Genomic DNA, 9,549 nt, shown 5'->3' on the forward strand with positions numbered 1-9,549 from the left:
AGGTTATCGTGATCACCCCTCCATGGCCTTGCCAGCACTGGTTCGGCATGCTCATGAACATGGTGGTGGCCTCTCCCTGGCCCCTTCCCTACTGTCCGGACCCGCTGTCACAGGATCACCGTTCGCTCCTACACCCCAGCCTCAAGTCTCTACACCTCTTGGCGTGGATGCTCCGTGGTTGAACCTGGAGGAGCGTACCTGCTCAGAGGAGGTCCAGCAGGTCCTCCTGGGAAGTAGGAAGCCATCCATGAGACTAACTTACCTGGCCAAGTGGACGAGGTTTTCCCACTGGGCATTGGAGCACAGCATTTCTCCCTCACGTTCTTCAGTGCAGTCCATCTTGGACTACTTACTGCAGCTCAGGAATCAGGGTCTGGAACATTCTTCCATCAGAATGATGGCCATCTCTATGTTCTACCAGCCGATCCAAGGTCAGACGGTCTTTTCTCATGACATGACTGTCAGGTTCCTGAGGGGCCTCGAGAGGCTTTACCTGCAGGTACGGGCCCTTGTCCCGCAGAGGGACCTTAAGCTGGTCCTCTCCAGGCTCACCAGCCCGCCTTTCCAGCCGCTGGGCTCTTGCTCCCCTTCCTACTTGTCCTGGAAGGTCGCTTTCCTGGTGGTGGTGACATTGGTGAGACGAGTCTCAGAAATAAAGGCCTTGACCTCGGAACCGCCTTACACAGTGTTTTATAAGGACAAGGTCCAGCTGCGGCCCCACCCAGCCTTCCTGCCAAAGGTGGTATCTTGCTTCTACATGAGCCAGGACATATTCCTACCACTGTTCTGTCCCAAGCCGCACAAGACCTGTGAGGAGAGACGTCTGCACATGCTGGACATCTGGAGGGCCTTGGCTTTTTACTTGGCGCGTACCAAGCCTTTCCGTAAATCGACCCAGCTCTTCATCGGTATGGCGAATAGGATGAAGGGCCTTCCGGTTTCTTCGCAGAGGATTTCCAACTGGATCATCTCTTGCATAAAGACCTGTTACGAGCTAGCAAAGGTCCCGCCACTGCCGATCGCCAGAGCCCATTCGACTGGAGTGCAAGTGTCTTCGGCGGCCTTCCTGGCTCACATCCCAATCCAGGACATCTGTAGAGCCACGACGTGGTCCTCGGTCCACATGTTCACATCTCATTATACCATTACTCAGCAGACCAGAGACGACGCTGTGTTCGGCAGAGCTGTACTACAATCTGTGCAGCCGTGAACGCCTACCCGCCTCCACGGGAACTGCTTGGAGTCACCTAATGTGGAATGGACATGAGCAAGCACTCGACGAAGAAAAGACAATTACCTGTTCTGTAACGGGTGTTCTTCAAGATGTGTTGCTCATGTCCATTCCACGACCTGCCCTCCTTCCCCACTGTCGGAGTTTCCGGCAAGAAGGCACTGAGGGTGGGGAGAGCTGGCAGCGCTCCTTATACTGCACCATGCGGGCACCACTCCAGCGGGTGCCAGAGCTGGTCCCCTACGGATACTGCTGAGGGAAAAACTTCCGGCACCAGTGCATGTGGTGAGCACGCACATCTAATATGGAATGGACATGAACAACACATCTCGAAGAACACCAGTTACGGAACAGGTAACTGTCTTTTCTTAATGCTGCAGTAAGCTGAGCTGCTCTTAGTCTTTCCAGTGAATTGTGGGAGATCTTATCTTCCTTTTGGGCACATATGAGGAATTGTGGGAAGGCACTGGAGGACTACTAGCACTTAAGTGGTTTAGTGTGTGTCCTCACTGCAAAGTGGACAAGTTACTACCCTGAGTGTAAGCGGCACTTGGGTTTCAGCCTGTGCTACAGGATGGACCAGACAGCCTGTAAAGCACTACCACACCCACGTCAGAGGGCTGTGTGTGTTTGTGAATGGGAGTTGGGTAGAAGAGGCAACACCCAAGCAAGAGCATGAGTTAACTCTGCAGTGAAAATGCCCTTGAAGTTTTAGTTATTGCATAAGGGCCATAGATTATCCTCAATCTCTGTGCAAACCTACCTGGATGTACTGCAAATAATGAGTAGATGGCCCAAACTCTGAAGACCCAACCCATGGAACATAATTAAAATATAATTGGGCGTTTTCACTGAATGAGTCTGAGAATCCTTTCCTAGAGTTTTCCCTTAGGAGTGAGATGTTTTAGGTAGGTACTCTTTTTGGTAATCCCTTTCCAGTGTTAATTAAGGATAGCAAGAACTTAGGTTAAATACTTAGTACTTGGATCTTGATAGCTTTACCTCCATCAGATGTTGAATCTAGATTACCACGGTAGGCTATCCAAGTGGTTTAATGGATTATGACGTTTGATGTTTGCAAGACACCCTGAGAATATTGCTTTTCAGATATGTAGAATCATATTTCTAGGAGGAAAAGGGTGTAGGCTCTAGCACTCAGACTTCCCCATCAGTAGATAATTTGGTAGAATTGTATCTGTGGAAAAAGTTAGCCCTTGACCACAGGAATGTTGTGATGATTTTGCCAAGGCAATAAAGTGGGTGAGACTCTTAGACAATGGGAAGAATTTGTTTGGTTGAGGGGTGTGGGCTGCCTGGTGACTTTTTGGCTAGTGGGTCAGTTGCCTAACATTCCACTAGACATATTGCCTGGTTCAGTCGTAGATAAATCTGCATCTGGAGGCTGAATCTCTGCAGTTATTTCCAAATATAGAACAGGTTGAGAGATGTTTCTAGAAATGTTTGAGGTGGGAATCAGGTGAACTAAATGTACTTAAAACCTCAAGAATGTGTAGAAACTTAGGTCAACTGAGAAGAAACTCATTAAGTTGACTGAGACAAATATTGGGGAGGACGTGATACTTGGATGTGTTTTTCATTCTTTGATGCATTTAATACGGTTACTGAACAATTATCCGTCTATTTAATTTAAAAGAAAAATGGAAGTTTTAGCATTACATTTACACGAGAAATTCCTTTTCCTTTTATTTCTCTTTTGTCCATGAGTAAATGTCATTCATCTGAGTTTGACAGTTTAGGGAATGAAACAGGCAAGGGGGAGTTTCACATACTGGCTCACAATGAAATAATCTTAAACCTTAAATCGAGACACAAAAGAAACTGACTTTATTTTTATATAATACTAGGTTAGCACAATGATGATAATAAATCTATCATTTCGGTGGCCACCAAACAAAACACTCTGTAGTCATATACTTGGTTATTTGTGTCTGAGGATTTAGGGAAGCTGACATGAGATAATAAGAGTTTTTATAATCTCATTTCACACAAACCAATTTATAACAAATAGAAGGGGTTAAGTGGATTTTTAGCTGCCTCCTGTTGCTCAGTTTTGGAAAGCATATATAGTGTGGGCAAGCAAAGACTAAGGTGGTGGATTTTACAGTCTATTTTGACACTGCTTAATTTCATTGAGGAAGAGAAGTTACTAAGCGTGGCAAACAGGTGTGGGGGTATAACTGAGTAATGCGATGAAATTAAGAAAAAGATGATTTTGGGTAAGTAGGAGAACACCAGGACAGTTAAGTAGTCAAAACCGTATCAGTAGTGACATTTAAAACCAGACTGGACAAAGCACAAGAAAACATCTGGCATGGAACAAACTTGCCCTGGAAGGGGGTTGGCATAGAGATGCTGTACTAGGTTCTTGCCGCTCTAAACTCTACTGTATGTACAGTATGTGACCTCATGAATGCAATTGGAAGACTTCTTGTGTGCTTAATCTCCCAATCGCATGGGAATGATAAACCGGCCTCAACATTATAAATATTTCTGTAGCGTTTTATGACCACTGTCCTGGATTTTCCTTCCTCTCTTTACCTCGTGGCTTTGAATCTTTATCTTTTCTCACTCTCCGCAAATATTACATTACACCATCTCTTGCTGTCTGGAAATGATTGGATTGTATAGTGGCACAGAGATTGTGGGTTGGAATAGGAGAATGGCAGTGCGGGGTCTCTAACTCAGGGAATTGATTGTATTTAGTCACATGGACCATGTTTATCAATGTGGTTTTTGACCAGGTTGTTAGGCAGGGGAAGAAACCAAGATGTGATTGTATGTATTTGGAGGTTGAGGGTCCATATTTGGGGCTAATGTGGGGCTTGGTTAATCTTTTATTTTTTCAAGTTTACAATTCTGTACTTTTTTCATTTAAAGAGACACCCGACCAGCATACCGGTTTACTGACTCAACCTGCTACCTACTGAATTGCCAAAATGTCCTACTTTTCCTTTTTTTAAGGAAGGTCTCCTACCCAGGGATTGAACAGGCCTGAGCCTGTGTAACTTAGCTGATGAGTTCTTAGCCTGAACTACGTATGGCTGCAGTCCCTTTTTAGGAGTGCCCCCTCCCCCCCCATCTTTTATCTACACTTGCTCTTTCCTTGTCCCGGAAGCCTCACCTATGCTTTGTACTTATTCTATGATTATGTAAAAGCAAACAGTTCATCTGTCCTCTTTATCAAATATTGAATTTCTTCACTTCTTTGTCTGATCCCATCCCCTCCAGCACAAAGATGAAGTCTTGAGTGCGACACTGAAGAATTTTATATACCTTTTGTACAGCTAGCTTCTTTGCTTCTAAATCTGCCTGCCAAGATCCACTCTTTTTGTATCTTAAATTACAAATCAGAGTTGTTTACGTCCCACAGAGATCCATCTGTCGCATAGTCTATATAACTAGGGTGTACATTCTGCCTCAAGCACCGGACTAGTCACAGCAGTTACGGTTTTTCAGTATTAATCATTTATATTGGTAAAACGTTGGCCAGGGTTGCAGACCAGGGTGGGTGAAGGCACCCTGCAAAGAGTGGATGGGTATTCTTGCTCCCCCCACCCTTTTTTGTTGTTGTTTGTTGATGCTTTATGATGCAGAAAGAAGACCTGAAAGGATGGATGGATGGTTGGTTGGTTGTTTTTCAAAAGGCATTGGTTTGGTTTCCATTAGAAATACCAGAAGTTGGCTTCCTTGTCCATACTGGAGAAATAGTGGGATGATTGGCAGCAGGCGCCTGAAACCTGAGTGACTGAGAGAGGATATGATGTTTGGTCGCTATTTAACACTTAACACCTATTTTAATAATCTCTTGTATTTTGGATCCATCACTGTGGCTATTACTATCAGGTTATCCTGTCCACTCGAGCTCCTACAGAAGCAATTGCCAGGAGCTTTTGGGGATGTTTTGCTTGCCACTCCCCCTGTTGGCATGTTGACTGTACAGCTTGTGAGAGATCCACGTATCGGGGGGAGCATCCGCTTCCTCTTCTTTCCTGAGAACACTCCATTATCAGGCCTTTTTGGTGCCTTTTCCACCTCTGTTGCATTAGTTTGAACCCAATTTGGTTGGCAATAAATGAGGGTGGAGGGCTGCTCCAGCAGTGGTTTCTCCTCCTCCTCTTCTCCGCCTATGAACAGCAGTTATCTTATTTGAGATGTGCTTTGAAACACAAATATTATTGAAGGCATTTGAGAAGTGGTCTACATCAGAGCCACCTGTTTCCTGTTCCTACTCAGTGACTCTTAATGGCAGTTGCAGTCAGCTGCGACTACAAAAGTGTCCAATACCTGCTGCAGTTTGAGACTCCCCTGCCAACTCTGCTTATCCCTCCAGAACCCACCACAGTGCTTCCCAAGCTAGCAAATAAGGTCATTAGCGGGGTCAGGAAAGCGCTGGGACTCCAGAAAGAGCCACATTAACAGGCTACTGTTGCCCTTCATGCCCAAAGGATGACTCTGGCACCAGTGCTTGATCCTCTTCGCAGTCTCCCTCTATATATCCCAACTTCCCTACACCCTCTAAACTTTAGATTGCTCAGTTCAGGAGGGCCCCAGGGGTTTAGCTTCTCTCACCAGTTTTGTACCCTGATCCTCTCAAGCAAGATGTTCATGTACCTCAACAGCCACTTTGATTGAAAGACTTGGGTGTTCTCATCTTTCCTCTTGATCCGATCACATTTAGGGTTATTCTGTATTTTCCATTTCCTGTTTACAGGTTCCCATCCATACTTCTTCACTCTCCCCTGGAGAAAGTTCTTGCGTCTTCATTGGAGAATTCTCCTCCGCCTCTGAGACCCAGTCATCTATTTTCATCATTTCACAGGAAACAGGATTCCTCATCTTTCTCTTTTGAGCCTAATGCTGAGAAAAAGAAAGCCAAACAGAAAACGTACAAGCCCAATATCCCCTCTTACAAATCTAAGCACCAGTGGAATTCCTGCAAGTTAGCACCAAAACCTCCATCCAAAGAGGGTGAGCCCTCAAAACATTCTGATTCAGACGAAACAGGCAACTTCTGCAGTGATAATGACTGGATACTTTGGTCAAGTTGATCCACTCAACCTTGGCCATCACAGAGCCATCCATGTCTCTCCTGAATCCAGACAAGAAAAATTTAATTAGTAGGGCATTTTTGTAGTGATACAAAGTACCCCATTACAAAGACCATACGTTATTCTTGGTACCAAAGATGGATTCCTCCTTTCTGCACTGAAGCCAGGGCTGCTCCCAATCTAGGAAGTTAGTTTCCAATGGGTGGAGCAGATGTCCTTAAGTATTTTTTTTAAACTATTAAAACTGAAAGTTCTTGCAAACTTGGCTTTGGATATTCCTCCATGGGTTTGAGAGCTGCTGTGGTATGCATGCTTACTGTGTGCACAGTTCTTTTATAACCTTCTGTAGCCTTATAACCTTATAAAAGTCTGACTCAAGTGCAAACCCGGATCCCTCCTTCTCCTCCCAGAATACATTTAAAATCCATTCATCTCACAATGTGTTGAGTTGGCCAGCATGGTTATATTGTGCCCAAATACAGTTCCATGGTAATTGTATATATTTTTAATCTACAGAATTTTGTTATTAAAAATGGGCTTTTCCAGAAAAAAGACATATATGCCCCATGTGCTATCCCTGTCCTTTGTAATTCACTTCTTGTCCTGATGAAGGTCCAGATAAAATCTTCCTAGTGGGTCTTCAGACAATAAGGATAATAATGATTCCATTCCATTTGGGAATTCCAAAAAGGCTGGTAATCTCCAACAGATCAGGAGAAACTACCTATTCCAAAATCTCAACATCAGCTTGCTCAAGTTAAAAGTCATCAGGAAACGTTATTGTAATATTGCTCCACAAGATAATACCAAGAGAAGAAGAACATAAGAATGGCTGCTGTGGGTCAGACCAATGGTCTATCTAGCCCACTATCCTGTCTTCTGACAGTGGCCAATGCCAGGTACTTCAGAGGGAATAAACAGAACTGGACAATTATCAAGTGAGCCGTCCCCTGTCGTCCAGATTCAGCTACTGGCAGTCAGAGGTTAGGGACACCCAGAGCATTGGGTTGCATCCCTGACCATCTTGGCTAATAGCCATTGGTGGACCTATCCTCCATGAATTTGTATAATTATTTTATAAACCCAGCTCAAAGGAAGAACTTTAAGCAGTTACTCCCAAACTAGGAACTTGGGTAGGGACAGCTCAACAGTAAAATAGCTGACACTTTACTGTGAGAAACCAAAATTACAGGAAAGGAAACTAATTTTACCTTCAGGCTTTCTTTATTAATCATAAAGCAGCAAGAAAGGGCAGTAATACATTTTTTGCAAGCCACCTTTAATGCCAAAAGTTGGAGAGTGACAAATATTTAAATGTCTTAGTTTTATGAATCTCAGATTATTTTTAAAAAGTTGTCACTTGTGGAGTTTTTAAGGAAGAAAATTGTAGCTTTACAGAAAAGAAAAGCAGAGTGGTGCAACACCATTTAGGGCTTAGAAGCCCAAGTCACGTTCAGTGTAAATGTTCAACTATACAAAGGTTCTTCTCTTCCTTTAAGAGGCTTCCCGTTCAACAGAATTTAAGCAACTGATTAATAAACTCCAATTTCAGTAACTTGCTTCTTCCCCTTCCCTTGTTGAGATTTAGCTGCTAAAAGACCTAATGACACAGTTGGCAATTTATCATATGCTTGCTACATAACAACATTAAGTTCCTGTAATTCCTCACTCATCAAACTCTTTAAAAACTTATCTTCATTGCACACTTTCATGTGCATGTCTCTTCTTCTTAATACTTAGGATTTGTAGAAACAAGCGTGTTATCTTTCATGTTTGTTTGTTTTTCTGTGATGCTGCAGAGTGGGGAAAATTCAAAGGAAAAGAGACAGTTTATTTACAATGCTTTAGGTGAAAATGTAGCCAAACAAACATTGTTCCAAGCATCAGCCCTGCCTTGGCAGTGTGCAGTCTCATCTTTTTGTGACTCCTGTACCACGCAAACACCTGCATAACAATAGTTTGCACTATTAGAAAATTTTGAAAGCCATACCCTTTAACAGATGATACATTGAAAAATTAGAAGGGCTCTTTTTACAAGAGAAGAATATTGGGTGGTGTTTGCTTTGGATGCTCCATAGTGTCTGGATTTAACTTATTTCCCTCCCCCTCCCCCGTCTGGTCACTAGAAGCAAAAAGAATGTAACTTCCCTTTCCAACATAAATCTGCTCTAAAATCACTTAGAAATCATTTATGGTTCCACGTATTGGCTGTTCCTATGAAATCCACGTCTGCAAATATTTGGAGCCTCACACTTTGGTGCATTTTTCTAACATTTTAGAAATTAATATGCTATGCTGGCTCATTACCCTTCTTTAAAACTGAAGTAACTAAATTTCCTCTAATTCTATCCAAATTTTCTTTCTGAGGCTCGGTTTGTTCAGCAGCACATGCACACCAAATTTAAAGTTTTTAAAAAGCCATTTGTAGTTATCCAAGCACAAACATTAAATAATCTGGATTTGTCTAAAACTGAAAAAGCAAGAATTTTCCACCTTGAATTTTTTTCCAACTGCTATAAAAATTTCCACCCAAATATTACTTCTAGTCTGAAAGAAGATGTGAAAACCCTTCATGAAATCCATAAAGAAATGTTCTGAGAAATATATGGAAATAGGGGGTGGAAGTGGAAGTGTCAGCTCAGCTATAACCATAGCACTGCAGTAGCAATTCTGTGGCTAAGTATATTTTAATACTTTAATAGTGATCCAAACAATAGTAATTCTTTATCAAGTGTACTTGGAGCTGCTGTGTGAGACTTACCATCTGCGACTGGGGTCCCAGTGGGGGCCAGCTGTGGTCACTCAATTAGGGTGAACTGCAAAGAATGGGGCAGACAATCCCCACAAAGCTGGTGGTTATTCCAATACTTAGATTTACCAAGCCTGCACAAAACAGCTTCTTTATTACCTCACTGGTTACTCAGAAGTCCAAACAACACAGTTCCTTTAAAGTGATCCAGCGTCAGGCCTCCATCCAGATACCCAAGTCAAATATGATGATTTCTGAAAATCTTATTTCATCATATAAAAGAAAAGGTTCTACTAATCCCAAAGAATCAGACACATTACCTCCCAGGTTAATGAATGTTTCAGATCTTACCCAAATACAGGCTACAGCCAATTCTTATTAACTAAACTAAAATTTATTAAAAAACAACACAGAGAGAGTATGGGTGAAAGTTAATATACATACAGACATGAGTTCAATTTATTGAGGTTCAGATTCATAGCCGAGACGGTGAGCTTTGT

The sequence above is a fragment of the Terrapene carolina genome, unplaced genomic scaffold, assembly GCF_002925995.2.
Source record: "Terrapene carolina triunguis isolate 2854851 unplaced genomic scaffold, T_m_triunguis-2.0 Scaffold136, whole genome shotgun sequence".
NCBI classification, from domain to species: domain Eukaryota; kingdom Metazoa; phylum Chordata; order Testudines; family Emydidae; genus Terrapene; species Terrapene triunguis.